The sequence below is a fragment of the Macaca fascicularis genome, chromosome 12 (assembly GCF_037993035.2).
Source record: "Macaca fascicularis isolate 582-1 chromosome 12, T2T-MFA8v1.1".
NCBI classification, from domain to species: Eukaryota; Metazoa; Chordata; class Mammalia; order Primates; family Cercopithecidae; genus Macaca; species Macaca fascicularis.
The window spans coordinates 53,887,329-53,913,253 of record NC_088386.1 but is presented as its reverse complement, the minus strand read 5'-3'; the positions used below and the strand labels follow the sequence as shown (position 1 = coordinate 53,913,253).

General features: G+C 37.9%; 1 protein-coding gene and 1 pseudogene across 24 annotated transcripts in view; one reads left to right on the top strand and one right to left on the bottom strand.

Moving 5' to 3' along the window:
- Positions 1 to 25,925, top strand: part of CCDC148 (coiled-coil domain containing 148) — a 279,411-nt gene that overhangs the window by 12,409 nt on the left and 241,077 nt on the right. The window lies entirely within an intron of this gene.
- LOC107126894 (heterogeneous nuclear ribonucleoprotein D-like) lies at positions 12,355 to 19,470 on the bottom strand (annotated as a pseudogene).

The following is a 25,925-nucleotide window of genomic DNA, read 5'->3' as shown; positions in this document are numbered from 1 at the left end:
ATGCCTGGCAAATTTTGTTTATTTTTATAGAGATGAGGTCTCCCTATGTTGCTCAGGCTGGTCTTGAGCTCCTAGGCTCAAGCAATCCTCCTACCTCAGCCTCTCAACGTGCTGGGATTACAGGCATGAGCCACTGCACCCAGCCTCTTCTCCCTTTTTTGAAACCACTAGAAATAATTTTCTTTAGGTGGTATGTCATAATCTCATTAGTCAAATACTTAAATTTAATATTTTAATCCAATGTTTTCTTCAATTATGAGCTTTCTAAAATTATAGAATTTTAGGACTAGAGGAATCTTAGAGATTATAAATCAGTATTAATACTGGCCTAATAACTCTCAGCTTAAATCCCTTTCTATTCAACCTTTCGATTTCCCTTATAGAGAAGAAGAAATTAATAAGATTCAGTCATTTCACCATGTTTGCTGTATATATGTGTATATGCATGTGACTAAATTTTCCAAGTTTAAAATAATGTAAATATTGAAAATGTTAGATGGATAAAATATTGGAAGAAAAAAAGTGCAGTTATGCCAATAATTCTCCTCCTCACATTTAAAAATGACTAGTTTATCTAACTACTACTTTACAATATTATTTGGCTATTGAGCAGGTGATAGCCTGAGGTATTGTGTATTTAACCTTTGATATGGGTACACTGTAATTTTTTATGTTCTTAAAATTGAATTGCAACCTATTGACTATGGCTTTTGTGTTTTAAAAGCTGATAAATTGTGTTTAATATAGTTGGTGGAAGAGCACTGAGCTTAAAGTCAGGAGGTGTGGGTGACTTGTAGCCTTGCCTGTCCTGCCTGCTTCCTCAAGTCTTGGGCAGGGCATTCAATCTTTATGGCCTGTGTTTACCCATCTATAAAATGACTCGGTTGGGCAGAAATATTTCCTGGCCTAGGTTAATTTGTGTATAAAATGAAATACTACATGGTCTCAGTCTATATTTTGATTTTTTTTTTATTTTGAAAGAAATTTCCCAAAAATGTTTATCACATTGCTATAGCTCTTAAGTCTATTTTCACCCCCTTGTTAGTTTTCAATTTTTCCAGAAGCTATGTTTGAATAGACTTTTCTCTTGCCTTCACTTTTTTCTTTTTCTTTTTTTCTTTCTTTTCTTTTTTTTTTTTTTGAGACAGACTTGCTCTGTCCCCAGGTTGGAGTGCAGTGGCACCATCATGGCTGGCTGCAGCCTTGGTCTCCCAGGCTCAAGTGATCCTGCCACCTCAGCCTCCTAAGTAGCTGGGACCACAGGCACAGGGCACTACACTTGGCCATTTTTGTTATCATTATTGTTATTTGTAGAGATGAGGTCTCACTATATTGCCCAGGTTGGGATCAAACTTCTGGTCTCAAGAGATCCTCCCACCCCGCACTCCCAAAGTGCTGAGATTACAGGTGTAAGCCACTGTGCCTAGGTGACTCTTTTTTTGTTTGTTTGTTCGAGATATGCCTTTCTGCTTTACTCCTACTTATATCTTGCCTTCCTGTCCCTAACTCTAGGACCTTACCCCTACCTTAACAAGGGAGCAGCTGTTTACTGGGAAAAAAAAAACCAAAAAACAAAAAAACCAGTGACTGATCTTCTTCCATGCCTGTTGAGGAGCCACTAACTGTAGTCATCTCCCTTTACTGGAGAGAGGGTAGAATAGAAACCTTTGCGGGCATTGGAGCCAGACTGCCTGGGTTTGCATCTGGTCTCTCCACTCAGCAGCTGAATGATCTTGAACCACAGTTTCTTTGCAAAATGAGAACGGTGTTACTCAAACATTGTTGTGAGTATTTAATGAGTTAAAAGAGCTAAGACTCTTAGGATAGTGTCTGGCACATAATAATTGCTACTGACTCTCATAAAGTGGCAGTGACTTCAGCACAGGCTGGAAGAGAGGATAAAGCTGAAGCAGGGGAACAACACTGGGTGTGTGGAATGCTGTGTTCTTATAGTTTCTGGGCCTTTTGCAATGGCACTCAATTCCTTGCTTCCTGCTCTTTTCCTGCTATCATCCTGGGATGTAAATGTTGGGCAAAAGCCTGATGAGAAGAGGAAGACTGGCATAATTTGTGGTTGATGTTCCTTTTATTTAATTTGAAAGAAAGGCTACCTATGGCAACTTTTTCTCCCAGTACATTTCCTGTTTGAAACATGATTTTTTTGTCTTCTACCATGCTTCTGAACTGGCATGCCATAATTATTATGCTCTAAGACCTTAAGATCTTAGAAAAAAGCCCAAGAATTGTCCTTTGGACAGGCCTATTTATAATATTATTCCATTTGAAAAACAACACTGGAAAAACTGTTCTTAGCAAAGAATATTAATTGACAAAAACATTTCTTTGCTAAGAATCTGAGGGAAGCAATCTGTTCTTAGCTCTTCCAAACCACAAAATAGATTTAGCCTCTAATGAACAAAAGCCAATTATTTATTTTCAATACTACCTTTAAAAAGCCTTTGTTTTTTGTAACAGAGCTCTTTTTCTATTCTCTATCAAAGCAAAAATTTTAAATACAGCAGGTCTTTTTATAAGAAAAAGGCAGCCAAATCCAATAACAGGATTCTAGTTTGAGTGTAAAACATACTTTCCACCTCAATATCTAAGTATGTAGATTTTTAAAATAAGAGGGTATTTATCCATTTTGATTAAGAAGTACCATTATGCCAAATGTTCTGTAGAGTGAGCATGACAAATATGTCATATGAAAAGAAGGCACATAAAAAGATTTTTGCTGGTAAAATGTTAAAATTCTATGGTAGTTAGAAAATTATAATATTGCACATTCTTGATGAACATGGAAGATATTAAAATTAAATCTGGATAAATCAATCACTATTTAACTTTTCCTCTTACTCTTCTAAGGTGGAAGTAAAATAATACTAAACAATATTGACAAAAGGCCAATCAAATAGTATATGTACCTTTTCAGATCATAAATACTGTGTTTGAAGTTCAAAAAGAAATATGTCAACAAAAGAAAGAATTAAAATTCCTGAGCCATAGGATGTCACATAGCAAAGAATTTGGCCTTTTAATAAAACATCTTCAGCATATATTTTATTTCAAATATGTTACTAAGAGGAAAACAATCATATTGCATGGTTATGTCAGAAATCAGTAGACCTTTCTGTATGTATAAGGCAACTACATTCTGTACTTACTTTATAAACTTTTAATTAGATACTTCTGATTTACTTTAAAATTTTTGGTGTGATATTTAGTTAGAAAATATTATTTTAAATACAATTCATTCAGAAGATATCTTGATTTTGTGTCTTGCATATTGTTCATTTAGGGTTCTATAGTTCATTTTGGTGAATTGACAGTCCTAGAAATAAAAATTCCATTTTTCCAAAGGCTCAGAAGAAGAGATGTTGAAATCTCTCTAGTTTGTCCAAACCTGGGACTGTAGTGTAATCCACTCACCCCAGTATTATAATAGTAGTGCAGATTCTCTTTCAAGATATCTTTCCCTAGAATTGCTGGTCTATTTGTTTATATAGCCTATACAGGGTGTAATTGTCATTGTCAAGTATGGTACTTTTTCTTTCTTTTTTCTTTCTTTTCTTTGAGACAGAGTCTAGCTCTGTTGCCCAGGCTGGAGTGCAGTGGCACAATCTTGGCTCACTGCAAACTCTGCCTCCTGGGTTCACACCATCCTCCTGCCTCAGCCTCCCGAGTAGCTGGGACTACAGGCGCCCGCCACCATGCCCAGCTAATTTTTTGTATTTTTAGTAGAGACGGGGTTTCACCATGTTAGCCAGGATGGTCTCAATCTCCTGACCTTGTGATCCACCTACCTTGGCCTCCCAAAGTGCTGGGATTACAGGCGTGAGCAACTGTGCCTGGCCTCTTTTTCCTTTTTTTAAGAGACAGGGTCTCACTGTGTCACCCAGGCTGAAGTGCAGTGTTGCTATAAACATTCTATTTTATTATTGGTTATTTTGTTAATATTTAACTGTGCCTAATTTAGAAATTAAACTTTATCATAGGTATGTAAGTATAAGAAAAAATAGTATATACCGGGTTTGGTACTATTAAAGGTTTCAGGCATCCACTGGGGGTCTTGAATGCATCTCCCGAGGATAAGGGGGGACTATTATGCATGTATTTATTTCTTTATTCATCTGCCTGTTGATGGACATTTGAGTTGTTTCAGTTTTTGGTTATGATGGGTAATGTATGTATATTTATGTACAGTTTTTTGTGGAGGTGTACATTGTTTCGCTTGAAATTGCTGGGTCCCAGACTAAGTTTATGTTTAGCTACTTAACAGTTAAGAAACTGCCAAACAGTTTTCCAAAATGGCTATACCATTTTACACTCCTGCCAGCAATGTGTAACGTTTCAGTTACTCTACTTTCTTGTCCACACTTGATATTATCAACATTTAAATTTTAGGCCGGGTGCTGTGCCTCATACCTGTAATCTCAGCACTTTTGGAGGCTGAGGCAGGAAGATCTCTTGAGCCCAGGAGTTCAAGACCAGCCAGGGCAACATAGTGAGACCTCATCTCTACTAAAACTGATAGTAATAAAAAAAGAAAAACAGCTGAGTGTGGTGGCATGTGCCTGTGGTCCTAGCTACTCAGGAGGTGAGGTAGGAAGACGCTTGATCCCAGGAGGTGGAGGCTACAGTGAGCCATAATTGCACCACTGCACTCTAGCCTGCACGACAGAGAAATACCTTGTCTAAAAAAGTAATAATAATAAATGTTATCCATAGTAATGTGTGTGTAGTGGCATCTTATTGTAATTTAAATTTGCATTTTCCTAATGACTAAGGATGTTGAACATTTTTTAATATGCTTATTGAGCATTAGTATGTCTTCTATTGTGAAGCATATGTTCAAATAATCTACCCTTTCTAAAATTAGGTTGTCTTACTATTGAGATTTTAAAAATTCATTATGTATTTGGATACAAGTGCTTTGTCAGATATATGTACCATAGATATTTTCTCCTAGTATTTTGTTTACAACTTAGGTTTCTGAACAGTTTTTATGACAAAAGTTTTAAATTTGATAAAGTCCATATATTAAGTTTTTCTTTCATTTGTGCTTTTGTTTTATATATATATATATATATATATATTTGAATCAAGGTCTTACTCTGTTGCCCAGGCTATAGTACAGTGGTTTGATCTCAGCTCCCTGCAGCCTTGACTTCCTAGGCCTAAACAGTCCTCCTGCCTCAGCCTCCTGAGTAGCTGGGATTACAGGTGTGGGCCACCACACCCATGTTATTTTTATTTATATATATATATATATATATATATGTTTTATTTTTTGTGGAGATGAGGTTTTGCCATCTAACTCATCTAACCATGAGGTTACCCATGCTGGTCTCAAACTCCTGAGCTCAAGCAATCCACCCACCTTGGCCTCCCAAAGTGCTGGGATTATAGGTGTGAGCCATTGCATCCGACCTATAATTTTGCCTATGTTAATTTTTGTGTATGATGTGAGGCATCACATCATGCACATGTTCACCATGTTGGCCAGGCTGGTCTCGAACTCCTAACCTTAGGTGATCCACCCACCTTGGCCTTCCAAAATGCTGGGATTACCGGCTTGAGCCATCGCGCCTGACCTCTTTTCCTATAATTTAATTTTTTGGCTTTGATATCACGCAAATACCAACATTATAAAAAGATTTGGGGTGTATTCGTTTCTCCTTTAATTTCTGAAAGAGTTTGTATGGGATTGATATTATTTATTCCTCAGAAGATTGATAAAAGTTACCAGTCAAATGGTCTAGATCTGGAATTTTCTCTTTGAGGAAGTTTTTAATAATGGAATTGAGTTAATAGATATAAGGAATTCAGATCTGCTGTTCTTCTGGAGTTATTTTTGGTAATTTGTGTCATTTAGGAATTTGGACATTTCATCTACATTGTTGAATTTTGTGGCATAAAGTTGTTTATAGTATAGCGTTTTCATGGTATATCTTTTGCCGTTCTTGTATTTTTTAGCTATACTTTTGTTTGTATTTAAAGTGGGCTTTTTGTAAATACCATATTGTTTGTCTTGTTTTTATCAAGTTTGCCAGTCTCTGCCTTTTAATTATAGTGTTTATGTCATTTACCTTTAATATACTTAAAAATATGGTTGAATGTAAGCCTACCATCTTGCTGTTTTTTTTTACTTGCACCATCTATTATTTTTTTATTTTCTTTGCCTTTTTCTGCTCCCTTTTTATTATGTTTTATTTTACTTTATCTGTACTATGAGATTATTAATTATAATTTTTAGTGGTTCCTCTAGAATTTGTAGGTTAGCTCATTACAGTATATCTTAAATTATGTTTTATCAGTTTATTCATTATATAAAACCCTTAACACACGATATTTCCATTTCCCTTCTTCTATAATTTGCCATTGTTATAATTTCTTTTTCATCTCTATGTATGCAGTAAACACTACTACATATATTTTCCATCTGTTTTCATTTTTCTTCCTTGCTCTGTTGCCCAGGCTGGAGTGCAGTGGCACAATCTTGACTCGCTGCAACCTCCACCTCCCAGGTTCAAGCGATCCTGGTGCCTCAGCCACACGGATAGCTGAGATTACAGGCACACACCATCAAACCTGGCTAATTTTTTATATTTTTAGTAGACAGGGTTTGGCCATGTTGGCCAGGCTGGTTTCAAACCCCTGACCTCAAGTGATCTGCCCACCTTGAGCTACCTGAAGTGCTGGGATTATAGGCGTGAGCCACTGTGATTGGCGTTTCTTTAATAATTCTTACGGTGCAGGTCTTTCTTTAATAATCCTTTTTGGGCAGCTAGAAATCTCTTCACTTTTATTTGCCTGAAAAAATTTTTGTTCTGTCTTTATTCTTCAAAGATATTTTCATGGAGTGTGTAGGATTATAAACTGACAGGTTTTTTTAAAAAAAAACAAACATTTTTTCAGCACTTTGCAGATGTTCTATCATTTTTTTTGACTTGTATAGTTTCTTAGAGTGATCATTCTTATCTGTAAAGTCGGTGATCATTCTTCTCTGTGTTTTTCTATATATAATGTCTCCCTTCTTGACCCCACCACTGGCTGCTTTTAAGATTTTTTTATGACAGTTTTTTTTTTTTTTTTAACAATTTGATTATTGAATGCCTTTGAATAGTTTTATTAAGGCTTGTAATTCTTGGTTTGTGGTTCATTGGTATTCTTCAATCTGTGATTTTATCTTTTTTTTCAGATTTGAAAACATTTTGACTTTTATTTTTTAAAATATTTTTCTTCATTCCCTCTCCTTTCTTCTAGCACTCCACTTACATGTATATTAGTATTCTTGGTATTACCTGATATATCATGGAGGTTCTGTTAATTTTTTGGTCTTTTTTCACTCTGTGTTTCATTTTAGATAATTTCTATTGTTGTATCTTTAAGTTCATTGATTTTTTTTTCTTCTGCAGTATGTAATTTGCTATTAATTCCATCCAATGACATTTTCATTTTACATATTATATTTTTTTCAGCTCTAGAAATTTTCTCTTTTTTCATTATGTTTATGTTTTCTTTTAAGCCCTGTAGCATACTTATAACACTTATTAGATCTATTTTCAAGTTCTTTCATACTAATTCTATCATTTTTGCCATTTCTCTATCTTTTATTTACTGGATTTTTTGTGCTTTTTAAAATTGATACATAGTAGATATATATTTTTTAGGGTACTTGTGATAATTTTATACATTCATATAATCAAATCAGGGTAATTGGGATATATATCACCTTAAATATTTATCTTTATGTTATGAACATTTGAATTATTCCCTCCAAGCTATTTCAAAATGTACAATAAATTAATATTAACTGTAGTCACCCTACAGATCTATAGAATACCAGGTCTTATTTCTTCTGTTTAATTGTATATTTGTACCCATCACTATTTATGGATTTTTATTTTGTTCATTGATCAACTTTTTTGTCTGATTCCTGGTGCTTCTAGTGTTTTTTGAGTGGATACAGGATATTGTAAATGTTAATATTGTTGAATGCCTGATTTTTCTGTCTTTTAAAAAAAAATAGTTTTGGGCCTTGTTTTGGCAGACAGTTAAGACTTATGGATCAGGTTGAGGCTTGTTTTTAAGCTTTGGTAGAATGTGTGTGGAGTAGGCTTTACTGTAACAAATTTTGGTTTTTCTACTAAGGCTCCTGAGGTCTCTCCTGTGAATGACTGGGGTGATTCACAAAGACTTTCCACCTTAACTAGTAAGAGGTCAAACATCTTCATCCCTGTGTGAACTCAAATAACTCTTTGACTTTTATCTTCCTGTTCCATTTTTGTTGGGATTTGTACTACTTTCCTCTCTGCACACACCTCTCGGTATTCAGCAAAAACTCAAGAAGAGCTATATGCAGATTTATGAACTGATTTTGTGCATAGCTCCCTCTTTTTTATAACTCTGCTTCACAACTTCCAGAGGCCTTCCCTTCCCTGACTGCTGATCTCTGTTTCCTGAAGCTTACTAATGCTTGAGAATGCCCTCCCTGTTGTATGGCCTGAAGTATACCTCTAGTCAGAAAGCTGTGGCAATCACGAGTTCCACCCAACTTGTTTCATTTTCTTCAGTGATCACAGACATGCTTTGCCTGTTATCCAATTTGTGAAAACATGGGTTTTATATATTTTCTCCAGTTTTCTAGTTGTTTACAGTGGAAGGGTAAGCCTGGTCTTTGATACTGCGTTATAGCCAGAAGCAGATGTCTGGTTTGTATTCTTAATTTTGTTATTACTATCTTAATCCCTCAGAAAAAATTGTAACAATTTACATTTTTGTTTATGTATGCCCTTATGCATTGGATATGTTGACTCCGTCTTTCTTGAAAGGTTCTCTTCCACTAGTTTCTAGAATATCATACTAATCTGATTTTTCTCCTTTTTCTCTTGCTATTTCTTTGAAGATTCCTTTTTACCTCATCATCCTTTACCTTAGCATTATATCTTGGAATTTTTCAAGGCTTAGTTCTAAGTACTCCTGTCTGTCTATCTGTCTCTCTATCTATCTATCTATCTATCTATCTATCTATCTATCTATTCATTCTCTTTCTAGGAAATCTTACCTATCACATTAAAGATCACCAAGGACTTTCAAACTTCTGTTTCCAGCCTAGCCCTCTCTTACATGCTCTAAACCCTCCTGCCTGCTTTGACATCTCTAAGGCAACTCAAAGTCAAGTTAATGAAATTGCTATCTTCTCACATTCCCTGACACCTGCCTCCAAATCTGGCCCTTTTCCAGTGTTTCGTATTTCAGTGAATTATTCCTCCATCCCATCTAGTTGTGCTGTTAAGAAATGAGGAAGAGATCTTGGACAGTTTCCTTTTCCTTATTCCGCTGCAATCCCTGACCCTACCTCCTTGTATATTCTCTCCATCAGCAAGTACTGTAGTTTTACCTCTTAAGTCTTTTGACCCTATTTACTTCTCATCATTGCCACTGAATTAGTTTAAGCTACATATCATGTTTCATCTGATCTACTGTAACAGTCTCCTAAGTGGCCTCTGTATATCTCCTCTAATCCTCCACCCAAATCTGCTCTCAATACCCCAGGCTGAAGTGACCTTCCAAGGATCAGATCTGAGCATGTCAGCCCCTTCCTTAAATCTCCTCCATAGATTCTTATTGATTTTAGGATAAAGACTCTAATCCTAAATAAAGCCTAAAAGACTCTCTGTGTTTTGGCCATTGTCTACCTCTCCTGCTTCTTCTCTACCACAGTGATCTTGACTGTGCTCCCCAACCAACTGGCTTCTTTCAGTTTTTGGAAAATGCCCCACTTCCTTCTTTTTTTTTTTGAATAAAGTCTTACCCTGCCACCCAGGCTATAGTGCAGTGGTGTGATGATGGTTCGTTGCAACCTCGACCTCTTGGGTTCAAGCTGTCCTCCTACCTCAGCCTCCCAGGTAGCTAAGATTATAGGCATGTGCTACCACACCCAGCTAATTTTTGTATATTTTTAGAGATAGGGTCTTGCCATGTTGCCCAGACTGGTCTCAAACTCCTGAGCTCAAGCACTCCTCCCGCCTCAGTCCCCCAAGCTGTTGGGATTATAGGTATGAGCCACTACTCCTGGTCCCCCATTTCCTTCTTGCCATAGGATCTCAGGATATACAATTCTGTTTATTTTTTCCTACCTTTAAATCATACTCTCCTCCAGGTTAACTCCCATTTATAATATCTATAGATTCCAGCTTTGCCACCTCTTCAAGAAAACCCCTTTTTCCCTTTAAATACACACTTTGTTTATAATCGTATAAAACTGATTATGTCACTGCTACTTTGTCCCCCAGTGAAAATAAGATCCATATCCTCAGCACTAGGTCCTACATAAATATTTTTGAATGGATAAGTGAATGAATTACTCAATGGTTTCCATTTATTTTTATAGAATCAGGAACATAATTAGTCATAAATGAAAATTTGTTGAACACTTTGTGAATTGTTGCCTAATGTGCATCATCATTTCATCTGCTCTGAATGTCTATTTATGGCCTTTAAAATAAGGTTTATATTTTATTGAAATTATAGTATAGACAATTTTAGATAAACTCTCACTGTGAGGTCAGGTTATTATTTCTTTATTATTTTTATATATTTCAAAAGCCTTTATTCATTTTTGGTCAGAGAAAAGGACAATCTCAAGGTCAACTTTTCACTTAATTATACATTTGAACTTACAGGATTCACTGCCCTAGATACTGTACCTACTGACAACACAAAATGAACTCCCTCCTAGTCCCTAAAGTTGCATGTTGAAAGAATAAGCAGAGTCCCTTGCAATAGCCAACACTGGTACTTATCCTAGGTATAAGGTGAAATAGAAAAACAGAAGCAAAAACGGCCAAGAGCATTGTAACTTGATAGCCCGACAAGTACAAATATCACTGGAACAAATAAAGTTGTAGATACTGAATTTTTTTTAAAAGGCAAGTTCATAAGCATAAAAAACTTAACACTGGTTGCGCAAGATTAACTACTCTGCATGTGGACACGTGTGCCAATCCCAGTAGTTAACCTGGAGACAAACATCCTTAAATCCAATTAACTATACTGAATGCAAAATTCAAAGTTTGTGTTTACGCAGGTTCTCTAAAACCTAAATATGAAATTATTTCTTTTCAATGCACCGGGAAAATCTACTGTAATGACACGAGTCAGGCACACTTGGATCAACATTACCATACCTAAGACTTATCTTTTCCACTATTCCTTCCAACGTCTGAATATGCAAATGCTTACCTACTTGAATTTATTCACTAACTACATTAAAATGATATTTACTATCATGACTTTTTCTAAACTCACATGGCATTTGCAGTTAACTGTAATACAGCTTCCTCAGAATGCCCAAATAGAAAATATTTTGTTCGGTGTTGTGATGGCTGTGACATAATATAACTAAATTAGTTTCTCTGCCACTACTTCAAATTTTAATTGAACTTTTGATCATACTTTAATGGATAATCTCATACCTATCTGTGAAATTCCTTGTGTTATAATTACTTTCAATACTTTAAACTATAGCTCCTACCACAGTTTTACAGTGTTCTTTTCTATATTTATTTAGATTTTTACTAAGAGAATTAACATCATGGTGTTATGATTATAATTGCATATAAAGCTTTTTCTAGCAGACCACTGATTAGCTCTAAAGTCAAAGAAGTAATTAGCAATTCAAAAATGGCTTTCCAGAGACAAGAACAAAGCAAAAGGAGCTACTAACAATCATTATGTTACAATCCAGAGGGCAAATTGTCTACTAGAAAGCTTCCAGTGATCACAACACTGTGACTTTGTCTCAGGAAAGTGTCTTCAGATATCCAGAGGGGAAAGAACATCATCCAAAGATGTGGTGGAAACTTCAGTTAACACAGAGATGAAGCCTTAAGAGCATGGAATATATCTACATACTGGCAAACAGGGTGACACTGTGGCTGGCTATTTATAAAGGACCACAGTTTATCGCTATGGATCACTTCTCCCTGCAAAACAAACTGTGCCTTAATTATTACTTATTTAAAATTATATTTTTATGGAGCTATGCAGTACCTGACACAGAAAAATAATCATATAAGGAAGCATTTATTTGAGGTTTAATATAAAATCATACAAATAAAATGTGTGTAAACCCAAATCCACATTGAGTCATAACATAAATAGCAAAGGACAAAGTAAAAACAAAGAACATGAATTGGCAGCTATATACAGTTGGACACAATTGTGTCTTGTACACTAGAAAGTGTTTTACAAAATAATCATCTGAGATCAACAAAAGACCAATCTTCAATGTCATCCTGCAAGATGGGTTATTTTAGCATCTCCTCCTGTTTTCTCCAATGTCCTCCTTTAGTATGACTGATAACTGTTTTGGTGATTGCCACCCCCTGGAGATGCCTTGCGATAAATGCTCTTTTGGCCACTATAGTCTGCATACACCTGTGCATAGTCATGGTTCCTGTAGTTATACCCAGCATGATCATATCTGCCATAGCCACTACAGTTTTGATCACCCCATAGGCACTATTGTAATTCCCATATCCAAGATCATAGTAGTCACTAGATCATTGATTCCAGTTATGTCCTGACCTTGGTCACGACCCCCTAGGGCCCCCTCATTCACTGGTTGCAGCACCTGTTCTTCCTTTTTGTTTTGGTGTTGCAGCTTCCATACCTCTTTGGGTTGTGCACCTTTGATTTCACACTTCCCAGAACCAATTTGATAATAATCTGCTGTCTAACCATTTCTTTACTGGCTCTTCATCTGTATATGTGAGAAAACAAAATCTTCTTTATTTGTTTTTGTATCCATGGGAATTTCAATATTTTCAAACTTCACAAAGCATCCAATGTATTCTTTAATTTGTTTTACAGAAGTATCTGGGCTCAATCCACCTGAAAAACCATTTTGGCAGGATTTTTCCCTTTTTTTAACATTATTATACTTTAAGTGCTAGGGTACATGTGCACAACGTGCAGGTTTGTTACATATGTATACATGTACCATGTAGGTGTGCTGCACACATTAACTCATCATTTACATTAGATATATCACCTAATGCTATCCCTCCCCCCTCCCCCGACCCTATGACAGGCCCCAGTGTGTGATGTTCCCCTTCCTGTGTCGAAGTGTTTTCATTGTTCAATTCCCAGCTATGAGTGAGAACATGTGGTGTTTGGTTTTCTGTCCTTGCGATAGTTTGCTGAGAATTATGGTTACCAGCTTCATCCATGTCCCTACAAAGGACATGAACTCATCCTTTTTTATGGCTGCATAGTATTCCATGGTGCATATGTGCCACATTTTCTTAATCCAGTCTCTCACTGATGGACATTTGGGTTGGTTCCAAGTCTTTGCTATTGTGAATAGTGCCACAATAAACATACGTGTGCATGTGTCTTTATAGCAGCATGATTTATAATCCTTTGGGTACATACCCAGTAATGGGATGGCTGGGTCAAATGATATTTCTTGTTCTAGATCCTTGAGGAATCACCACACTGTCTTCCACAATGGTTGAACTAGTTTACAGTCCTACCAACAGTGTAAAAGTGTTCCTATTTCTCCATATCCTCTCCAGCACCTGTTTTTTCCTGACTTTTTAATGATCACCATTCTGATTGGTGTGCAATGGTATCTCATTGTGGTTTTGATTTGCATTTCTCTGATGACCAGTGATGATGCATATTTTTTCATGTGTCTGTTGTCTGCATAAATGTCTTATTTTGAGAAGCATCTGTTCATATCCTTTGCCCACTTTTTGATGGGGTTGTTTGATTTTTTTCTTGTAAATTTGTTTAAGTTCTTTGTAGATTCTGGATATTAGTCCTTTGTCAGATGGGTACATTGCAAAACTTTTCTCCCATTCTGTAGGTTGCTTGTTCACTCTGATGGTAGTTTCTTTGATGTGTACAAGCTCTTTAGTTTAATTAGATCCCATTTGTCAATTTTGGCTTTTGTTGCCATTGCTTTTGGTGTTTTAGACATGAAGTTCTTGCCCATGCCTATGTCCTGAATGGTATTGCCTAGGTTTTCTTCTAGGGTTTTTATGGTTTTAGGTCTAACATTTAAGTCTTTAATCCATCTTGAATTAATTTTTGTATAAGGTGTAAGGAAGGGATCCAGTTTCGGCTTTCTACATATGGCTAGCCAGTTTTCCCAGTACCATTTATTAAACAGGGAATCCTTTCCCCATTTCTTGTTTTTGTCAGGTTTGTCAAAGATCAGATGGTTTTAGATGTGTGGTATTATTTTTGAGGGCTCTGTTCTGTTCCATTGACCTATATGTCTGTTTTGGTACCAGTACCATGCTGTTTTGGTTACTGTAGCCTTGTAGTATAGTTTGAAGTCAGGTAGCGTGATGCCTCCAGCTATGTTCTTTTGGCTTAGGATTGTCTTGGCAATGTGGGGTGTTTTTTGGTTGCATATGAACTTTAAAGGAGTTTTTTCCAATTCTGTGAAGAAAGTCATTGGTAGCTTGATGGGGATGGCATTGAATCTATAAATTACCTTGGGCAGTATGGCCATTTTCACTATATTGATTCTTCCTATTCATGAGCATGGAATGTTCTTCCACTTGTTTGTGTCCTCTTTTATTTTGTTGAGCAGTGGTTTGTAGTTTTCCTCGAAGAGGTCCTGCACATCCCTTGAAAGTTGGATTCCTAGGTATTTTTTCTATTTGAAGCAATTTTGAATGGGAGTTCACTCATGATTTGGCTCTCTGTTTGTCTCTTGTTAGTGTATAGGAATGTCTGTGATTTTTTCCACATTGATTTTGTATCCTGAGACTGTGCTGAAGTTGCTTATCAACTTAAGGAGATTTTGGGCTGAGACAATGGGGTTTTCTAAATATATAATCATGTCATCTGCAAACAGGGACAATTTGACTTCCTCTTTTCCTAATTGAATACCCTTTATTTCTTTCTCCTGCCTGACTGCCCTGGCCAGAGCTTCCAACACTATGTTGAATAGGAGTGGTAAGAGAGGGCATCCCTGTCTTGTGGCAGTTTTCAAAGGGAATGCTTCCTGTTTTTGCCCATTCAGTATGATATTGGCTGTGGGTTTTTCATAAATAGCTCTTATTATTTTGAGATACGTCCCATTAATACCTAACTTATTGAGAGTTTTCAGCATGAAGGGTTGTCTTTGGTTCTGTTTATGTAATGGATTACGTTTATTGATTTGTGTATGTTGAACCAGTCTTGCATCCCAGGGATGAAGCCCACTTGATCATGGTGGATAAGCTTTGTGATGTGCTGCTGGATTTGGTTTGCCAGTATTTTATTGAGAATTTTTGCATCAATATTCGTCAGGGATATTGGTCTAAATTTCTCTTTTTTTGTGTGTGTCTCTGCCAGGCTTTGGTATCAGGATGATGCTGGCCTCATAAAATGAATTAGGGAGGATTCCCTCTTTTTCTATCGAGTGGAATAGTTTCAGAAGGAAGGGTACCAGCTCCTCCTTGTACCTCTGGTAGAATTTGACTGTGAATCCGTCTGGTCATGGACTTTTTTTGGTTGGTAGGCTATTAATTATTGCCTCAATTTCAGAGCATGTTATTGGCCTATTCAGAGATTTAACTTCTTCCTGGTTTAGACTTGGGAGGGTGTATGTGTCCAGGCATTTATGCATATCTTCTAGATTTTCTAGTTTATTTGCATAGAGGTGTTTATAGTATTCTCTGATGGTAGTTTATATTTCTGTGGATCAGTGGTGATAACCCCTTTATCATTTTTATTATGTCTATTTGATTCTCCTCTCTTTTCTTCTTTATTAGTCTTGCTAGTGGTCTATCAATTTTGTTGATCTTTTCAAAAAACCAGCTCCTGGATTCATTGATTTTTTGAAAGGTTTTTTTGTGTCTCTATCTCCTTCAGTTCTGCTCTGATCTTAGTTATTTCTTGCCTTCTGCTAGCTTTTGAATGTGTTTGCTCTTGCTTTTCTAGTGCTTTTAATTGTGATGTTAGGGTGTCAATTTTAGATCTTTCCTACTTTATCTTGTGGGAATTTAGTGCTATAAATTTCCCTCTACACACTGCTTTAAATGTGTCCCAGAGATTCTGGTATGTTGTATCTTTGTTCTCATTGGTTTCAAAGAATATCTTTATTTCTGCCTTCATTTCATTATGTACCCAGTAGTCATTTAGGAGCAGGTTGTTCAGTTTCCATAGAGTTGAGTGGTTTTGAGTGAGTTTCTAATCCTGAGTTCTAGTTTGATTGCACTGTGGTCTGAGAGACAGTTTGTTATAATTTCTGTTCTTGTACATTTGCTGAGGAGTGCTTTACTTCCAACTATGTGGTCAATTTTGGAATGAGTGTGATGTGGTGCTAAGAAGAATGTATATTCTGTTGATTTGGGGTGGAGAGTTCTGTAGATGTCTATTAGGTCTGCTTGGTGTGAAGCTGAGTTCAATTCCTGGATATCCTTGTTAACTTTCTGTCTCGTTGATCTGTCTAATGTTGACAGTGAGGTGTTAAAGCCTCCCATTATTATTGTGTGGGAGTCTAGGTCTCTTTGTAGGTCTCTAAGGACTTGCTTTATGAATCTGGGTGCTCCTGTATTGGGTGCATATATATTTAGTATAGTTAGCTCTTCTTGTTGAATTGATCCCTTTACCATTATGTGATGGCCTTCTTTGTCTCTTTTGATCTTTGTTGGTTTAACGTCTGTTTTATCACAGACTAGGATTGCAACCCCTGCTTTTTTTGTTTTGCATTTGTTTGGCAGATCTTCCTCCATCCCTTTATTTTGAGCTTATGTGTGTCTCTGCATGTGAGATGGGTCTCCTGAATGTGGCACACTGATGGGTCTTGATTCTTTATCCAATTTGCCAGTCTGTGTCTTTTAATTGGAGCATTTAGCGCATTTACATTTAAGGTTAGTATTGTTGTGTGAATTTGATCCTGTCATTATGATGTTAGCTGGTCATTTTGCTCATTAGTTGATGCAGTTTCTTCTTAGCATTGATGATCTTTACAATTTGGCATGTTTTTGCAGTGGGTGGTAACGGTTGTTCCTTTCCATGTTTAGTGCTTCCTTCAGGAGCTCTTTTTTTTTTTTTTGAGACGGAGTCTCGCTCTGGCACCCAGGCTGGAGTGCAGTGGCCGGATTTCAGCTCACTGCAAGCTCCGCCTCCCGGGTTCACGCCATTCTCCTGCCTCAGCCTCCGGAGTAGCTGGGACTACAGGCGCCCGCCACCTCGCCCGGCTAGTTTTTTGTATTTTTTTAGTAGAGACGGGGTTTTACCATGTTAGCTAGGATGGTCTTGATCTTGTGACCTCGTGATCCGCCCGTCTCGGCCTCCCAAAGTGCTGGGATTACAGGCAGGAGCTCTTGTAAGGCAGGCCTGGTGGTGACAAAATCTCTCAGCATTTGCTTATCTATAAAGGATTTTATTTCTCCTTCACTTATGAAGCTTAGTTTGGCTGGATATGAAATTCTGGGTTGAAGATACTTTTCTTCAAGGATGTTGAATATTGGCCCCCACTCTCTTCTGGCTTGTAGAGTTTCTGTCGAGAGATCCACTCTTAGTCTGATAGGCTTCCCTTTGTGGGTAACCTGACCTTTTTCTGTCTGCCCTTAACATTTTTTCAACTTTGGTGAATCTGACAATTATGTGTCTTGGAGTTGCTCTTCTCAAAGAGTATCTTTGTGGCATGCTCTGTATTTCCTGAATTTGAATGTTGGCCCACCTTGCCAGATTGGGGAAATTCTCCTGGATAGTATCCTGAAAAGTGTTTTCCAACTTGGTTCCATTTTCCCTGTCACTTTCAGGTATACCAATCAGATGTAAATTTGGTCTTTTCACATAGTCCCATATTTCTTGGAGGCTTTGTTTGTGTCCTTTTACTCTTTTTTCTCTAAACTTCTCTTCTCGCTTCATTTCATTCATTTGATCTTCAATCGCTGATACCCTTTCTTCCAGTTGATCAAATTCGCTACTGAAGCTTGTGCATTCATCACATAGTTCTTGTGCCATGATTTTCAGCTCCATCAGGTAATTTAAGGACTTCTCTATACTGGTTATTCTAGTTATCCTTCCATCTAATCTTTTTTCAAGGTTTTTAGCTTCTTTGCAATGGGTTCAAACATCCTCCTTTAGCTCAGAGAAGTTTGATTGTCTGAAGCCTTCTTCTCTCAACTTGTCAAAGTCATTCTCCGTCCTGCTTTGTTCCATTGCTGGTGAGGAGCTGCGTTCCTTTGGAGGGGGAGAGGTGCTCTGACTTTTAGAATTTTCAGCTTTTCTGCTCTGGTTTCTCCCCATTTTTGTGGTTTTATCTACCTTTGGTCTTTGTTGATGGTGATGTACAGATGACGTTTTGGTGTGGATGTCCTTTCTGTTTGTTAGTCTTCCTTCTAACAGTCAGGAGCCTCAGCTGCAGGTCTGTTGGAGTTTGCTGGAGGTCTAGTCCAGACCCTGTTTGCCTGGGTATCACCAGCGGAGGCTGTAGAACAGTGCATATTGCAGAACAGCAAATGTTGCTGCCTGATCCTTCCTCTGGAAACTTCATCTCAGAGGGCCACCCGGCCGTGTGAGGTGTCAGTCGGTCCCTATCGGGGCTCCTCAGACAGTAGGTGCAGGACAGTGGGTGCAGCCCACTGAGCGAGAGCCGAAGCAGGGTGAGGCATCACCTCACCTGGGAAGCACAAGGGGTCAGGTAATTCCCTTTCCTAGCCAAGGGAAGCTGTGACAGACCTGGAAAATCGGGTCACTCCCCCCAAGTACTGCACTTTTCCAATGGTCTTAGGAAACGGCACACCAGGAGATTATATGCTGCACCTGGCTTGGAGGGTCCCACGCCCACGGAGCCTCACTCATTGCTTGCACAGCAGTCTGAGATGGAACTGCAAGGCAGCAGCAAGGCTGTGGGAGGGGCGCCCGCCATTGCTGAGGCTTGAGTAAGTAAACAAAGCAGCTGGGAAGCTCAAACTGGGTGGAGCCCACCTCAGCTCAAGGACACCTGCCTGCCTCTGTAGACTCCACCTCTGGCGGCAGAGCATAGCTGAACAAAAGGCAGCAGAATTCTGCAGACTTAAATGTCCCTGTCTGATAGCTTCAAAGAGAGTAGTGGTGGTTCCCCCAGCATGGAGATTCTTTCCCTTTTAAAGCTTTGGTCGTCTTGGAGTCTATCAATTTGCCATCCAGTTTGTGTTCTTTCAGTTCCAAAGCATTATCAACACTAGCAGTGTCTCTGAAAAGCACAAATCCAAATCCCTTTATCTCCCAGGGATTGGATCTGTTTTAATTGTGCAGTCTACAACTTCCCCAATTTGAGATAAGTATTCAGTCACATCTTTTTTGCTTTTATCCCAGCTCAAACCTCCAATACACATTTTACTATCATTTTGCTGATTCTTGCTTGCATTGATCTTGGGTCCCTCTATGAATTCTGTTGCTGTATTTGTTCGTGTCCTCCATAGTGGAGGAGTTGTCAGCAGAGAGGTGCTGGCATGCAGTCTGGGTTGCTGCAGTAGTGGTGGCAGAGCAACTATTTCTGTATCTAATGTGGTTAAAAGATTCACCTCCTGGTTCCAGTTTTTCTTTCTAGGAGTGGGACAATTTTTCTTTCTAGTGGGGGGAAAGGCCTACTTTCAAAATATTACAGCTTTCAACTGTATAGATTGTATATTTTCACAAAGGGGATGGTTATCCAGTTTCTAATGAGGGAAATGGGCCTGTAGAGGTAGTTCTGACATCTATCTCCTTTCACACACATACTCCTGATCACCATAGACTTAAGTGGTCAATGTATTTTTATTGTTTGGCTTAGCTGCCTTTTATTATCTCATATGTTCCTAGCTCTATGTTTAGTGCTTTAGAGTGTTACTAATCTCCAAAACAAGCATACAAACATTACTAATCCTATTTTACAAGTTAAAAAATTGAGAGCCAGACAAATTAAGCAAATTGTTTAAAGCGATAGTTAGTAAGTGGCAAGGCCAGTATCTCTGAAGCACCAAAAGCGATATATACCCTTCCTACTACTTCTTCACGAGCTAATTCCTGGTTTTATCATGGGAAATTGAGAGTTGACTTCACATTTGGCTGTTTCCTGGTCTTTGTGACATAAAATTCAATTCTAAAAAAAGGTTTTTTAAAACTTCTATGACTCATTCTTAATATAACCTTTCCATAGTAATTAAATTTTCATAGAGCTATTTGATGACTTTTTAAAATTAGGCATCATGATTTTTAATTCTTTGGAAGTCAGTAGAATTATTTTGATGCTTGCTTGTTTCCAAATATTAAAAGCTGAGTAATTTAAGCCTGTGAGCTCAATCAGTTAGAACATGATCTTGGTATTGATCATCATACAATTCTATTGATGTCCCACAGAAAAAACCCAGTCCAAAGCTAAACATAATGCTACTCCTGGCACACATTTGGGTTATTATCTTCTCTAATTATAAAATACAGCATGGAAAGCCAACTGTATTTCTGCTTCTATATCACCCTAAAAAATGGATTAGGGGTGATTTTTATACTTTCTTTCACTCTTCTAAAAGTTGCAATTTTGTTTTCTGTTAGCATGCACATATTGATTCACTCATTTGTTCATTAAAACATGTTTATTGTATACTTTCTAAATGCCAGGCATTATTCTAAGAGATATATGATAAACAAGACAGAAAACATGTTTGCCCCGTAGAGCTTCTATTCTAGTGGGGAAAGACAGACAAGTAACCAAAAAAAAAAAAAGAAAAAAAATAGTAATAATTGTTTGTAAGATGATATAACAGAGTGCTCTGAAAAAAGCAGTTGGGGATTGGGGATGTTATTTTGGGCAGGATTGTCACATATTGTCACATAAGATCTTCTGGTAGATGTGACTTTTGAACCAAGACCTGAACTATGAGAAGGAACTAGCCATTTGGGAACTACTTCCCAAACAAATGCAACAGACTTGGAGGCAGAAATGAACTTGGGAGGTACCAGGAACAGAAAGAAGGTGTTACTAGCATAGTTTTTAAGGCTGGAAGAGGAGGCAGAGGCCAGACCTTGAGGATTTAAAATAAATTTAATTTTTCCATCAGTTTCTTCTGAAATGACATTACTGATATTATTATATTGGCCTTAGAGTTAGTTTTGCCTTCTTGATACTGTTATGCCAGAGAGAAAATCATATCTTATCATAAAATTTTAGAATGGAAAGATGTCTTAGAAATTACCTAGTCCAACCCCTTCATTTTAGAGATATGGCAATTTGAGCCCAGAAAAGTTAAGTGACTTGTAGGAGGTTAATCAGCAAGGCTAGGTAAGCTAGGATTTGAGCCCAGGCTTTAGTATTAGAGGGTACGATGTTCTTTCCGTAAAACTAATTTAAAAAAAAACACACTCAAGGGATTTTTAAATTTATGGTGTTTTAATGGCTCTCTTATTACCTATTTGATTTTTTTAAAAAAATAAATTACTATAATTTAACCAGTATTTAAATATAGTTGTTTTAGATTTGAACTATGCATATTGTAAAAAAATCATTTGCCAAAGTTTTATAAGAGCAGAATGATGCAAAAATTGGCTTAGTATCCATCTTTTAATTGCCTTTAATTGTACCACCTGCTGAGATTCTTAACTTGGTGTCTTTATACCTTGGGGGATCCACAAATGGGCTTCAGGGTTCCATTAACCCTTTGAAAAAATGTACAATGTTTTACACACCTGTGATTATCCTCTGAGGAATAGACAACAAGACAGAATTACACAAGCTTAATTTATAGGGGAGTGCATGTGGAGGGCAAAAGAGAGGGAGGAGGAATAGAAGGCAAGAGCCTTGAGACCACAAGGCAGGTCTGGCGTCTGTGAAAGGAGAGAGGGGAAGGAGGATTTGGTCGGAGGCATCAGACTGCAGTATAGTTCTAAGAAAGTCTCATCCAAGCTAATGTGGAGTCCCCAAGCAAAATTTGCTTATTGGAAGCATCCTATATTGGACAGAAAGGTACAGGTACCATTACCTCTTCCATGCTTAGTTATTGGCTCCAAGCAGCCCTAGGGCAAGTGCTGTGAGCAGTCATGAATCCAAGGGGTAGTAGCTGGGGCTGTCTATCAACTCAGCTCCTGGAAGGAGTTCTATGAAGGATATCTGAGTGGTACACTTCCAGGGCCCCCACAGTATGTTTATTTGCACTCCTTTGAGGGAACTATCTGTGGCTGTTGTTACATTTACAAAGTGTTTGGGTTCCAAAGAAAGTTCAGAACAACTGACTATTCAGACACCTTGATATAGTTTGGATTTGTGTCCCTGCCCAAATCTCATGTTGAATTGTAATCCCCAGTGTTGGAGGAGGGAACTGGTAAAAAGTGACTGGGTCATGAGGGTGGAATTCCCTTTTGCTGTTCTTATGATATCGAGTGAGTTCTGATGATATCTGGTTGTTTAAAAGCGTATAGCACCTCTCCCTTTGCTCTCTTCCTCCTGCCCCAGCCATTTAGAATGTGTCTGCTTCCTCTTCTGCCATGATTGTAAGTTTCTTAAGGCATACCTAGCCGTATTTCCTGTACAGCCTGCAGAACCATGAGCCAATTAAACCTCTTTTCTGTATAATTACTCAGTATAAAGTAGTTCTTTATAGCAATGTGAGACTGGGCAAATACAGAAAATTGGTATTGAGAAGTGGGGCATTGCTATAAAGATACCTGAAAATGTGGAAGTGACTTTGAAACTGGGTAAAGACAGAGAGGTTGGAAGAGTGCAGAGGGCTCAGAAAAAGATAGAAAGATGAGGAAAAGCTTGGAATTTCATAGAGACTTGTTAAATTGTTGTGCCCAAAATGCTGATAGTAATATATGGACAATGAGGCTGATGTGGTCTCAGATGGAGATGAGGAACTTATTGGGAACTGGAGCAAAGGTCACTATTGTTAGGCTTTCGCAAAGACAGACAGCATTGTGCCCCAGCTCTAAGGATCTGTGGAACTTTGAACTTGAGAGAGAGAATTTAGGGTATCTGGCAGAAGAAATTTCTAAGCAGCAAAGCATTCAAGATGTGGCCTGGCTTCTTCTAACAGGATATACTCATATGTGTGAGCAGAGATGATCTGAAACTGGAACTTCAAGCTGGCTGCAGAAATTTGCCTAAGTAAGGAGCCAAATGTTAATAGCCAAGAAAATAGGGAGAATGCCTTCAAGTCATTTCAGAGACCTCATGGCCGCCCCTTCCATCACAGCCCTGGAGGCCTAAAAGGGAAGAATGGTTTCCTGGGCTGGGCCCAGGGCCCTGCTGCCCTGTGTAGCCTTGGGACACTGCTCCCTGTGTCCCAGCCCCTCCAGCCCCAGCCATGGCTAAAAGGATCCCAGCTATGTCTCAGGCCACTCCTCCAGGGGGTGTAAGCTACAAGCCTTGAAACTTCCATGTGGTGTTAAGCCTGCAGGTGCGCAGAGGACAAAAGCTGAAGCTTGGGAGCCTATGCTTAGATTTCAGAGGATGTATGGAAAATCCTGGATGTGCAGGCAGAAGTCTGCTGAATGGGTGGAGCCCTCATGGAGAACCTCCACTAGGACAGTGCAGAGGGGAAATGTGGAGATGGAGCCCCTACACAGAGTCCCCATTGGGGCACTGCATAGTGGAGCTGTGAGAATAGGGCCATCATCCTCCCGACATCAGTATGACCTGAATGTGAGACATGGAGTCAAAAGAGGTTATTTTAGAGCTTTAAGATTTAGTGACTGCCCTGCTGGGCTTTGGACTTGTACAGGGCTTGTAGTTCCTTTCTTCTGGCAGATTTCTCTCTCTTGGAAAGGGAGTAATGCCTATACCCCCATTGTATTTTGGGAGTAAATAATTTGTTTTAGATTTTACAGGCTCATAGGTGGAAGGGACTTGCCTTGTCTCAGATGAGACTTTGGAATGTGTGGACTTTTGAGTTAATGCTGAAATAAGACTTGGGGGACTGTTGAGAAGAGATGATTGTATTTTGCAATTTGAGAAGGACATGAGATTTGGGAGGGGCCAGGGGAGAATGTTATGGTTTGGATTTGTACCCCTGACCAAATCTCATGTTGAGTTGTAATCCCTAATGTTAGAGGAGGGGTCAAGTGGGAGGTGATTGGATCAAGGGGGTGCACTTACCCCTTGCTGTTCTCATGATAGTGAGTGAGTTCTTATGAGATCTGATTGTTTAAAAGTGTATAGCACCTCACCCTTCACTCTCTTCCTCCTGCTCCAGCCATGTAGAATGTGTCTGCTTCCCCTTTGCCTTCTGCCATGATTGTAAGTTTCCTGAGGCCTCCCTAGCCATGCCTCCTGTACAGCCTGCAAAACCATGAGCCAATTAAGCTTCTTTTTTTTAAAATGAATTACTAAGTCTCAGGCAGTTCTCTGTAGCAATGTGAGAATGGACAAATATACACTTAAATAGTTAAATTATGGCCCCAAACTATGGACTCAAATTTATCACCTTGAGTTTGGTAAGTAATACATACCAAATCATTGCTAATTGTGATACTGTTGCCATTATCTCTTTATGGGTGACAGAGACATTTATACTTTTTACATTCATATCTATCTCAATGAAAGCAAGGAGTGTCAGACTACTGGCTCTAGGTTTATACCACAGGGTATGGATGTACCTATTTTTCCTTAGGAGAAATGCTAAAGTTTCAGATCATGGATGATGGAAACCAAATTTCTGGATTAATGTCATCATTCTGGCACTGACTGACTGCTTGACTATAGCAAATTACTTCATCCCTCTGTCTTACATTTCTCATTTCTAACATTGCACATAATCATAATAGTGTCTGCCTTCTGGAATTGTGGGAAGGATTCAATGAGATGATTTCCAGAAAGCTCCTCATATTGTGCCTAGCACACATTATTCTTATGGTGATAGGCTATTGGGCATTGGGCATTGCAGTTTGCCCCACTTGAGCAAATTCAGCACTCTAAAATGTGAACTTTGGGAGTGAATGAATGGATTAAGCTCTGATCCTATGTGATCCTACAAGCTGCAGAAAAATCCTATGAAAACTTGGCTCTTCTAACATATTTGAAAACTTTTTTAGTAAAACAGTAGTGTTTCTGGTTTGGTAAGATTTGAGGAGATACTTAATTTTTTCTTTGGGCTTATTTGTATTTTTAATTATAAAATTATGCATTATTTGTATAATTAAACATTTTAGATTTTATGCCTATTTAACACATCTGTTTTTAAAGCAAGTTAGAGCTATAAAGATGATTTTACATAGAAGTGGATTATTTCATAATATATTACTATTACTGTTGTTGCACATATGTTTTAAAAGTTTTCAGATTTCCCCTAGAGAGCTCGACCTTTATTGATGTATCACTTTCTGTTTGGGTGACACTGCCTTTTCTCCTTTAACAACTTCCTTGATTTATCTCAGTCTGTTTTTTCTGTAATTCCTTTTAAATTTCCTATCTTCTTGGTATAGCTACTTTTCACTATTTCTGGTATAAATATTTTAGTAAGGCAGATATGATAAAAATTTGAAATATTAAATAAGCACTCACAAGTTATTTAGTCCAGTGGTAGCAAATTATAGCCCAAGGAACAAATCTGGCCAGCAGCCTATTTTTGTTATTAGAATCATGCTTTTAAAATTACACATTGGCTATACAGCTCTCATGCTACACAACTGAGTTGAATAGTTACAACAGAGACTGAATGACAAGCAAAGAAGAAAATATTTACTGTCTGTCCTTCTACAGAAAAAGTTTGCAAACACCTGATTTAGTTTCCTCGAAATAAAAAAAAAAAGGCAAGAGAAAAAAATGTTCTAGAGCAAGATACTTCTTTGAGGGTAGGAACTGTGTCTTACTCATCACCTTATCCTTAGTAGCTAACCTACAGCCAGGCTTATTTATATGAGATAATAATCAAATATTTGTGGAACTGAGTTGACTATGGCTTTACTTTACATTAATTTTAAAAATTAAATGGCTTAAATTAAAAAGAGAT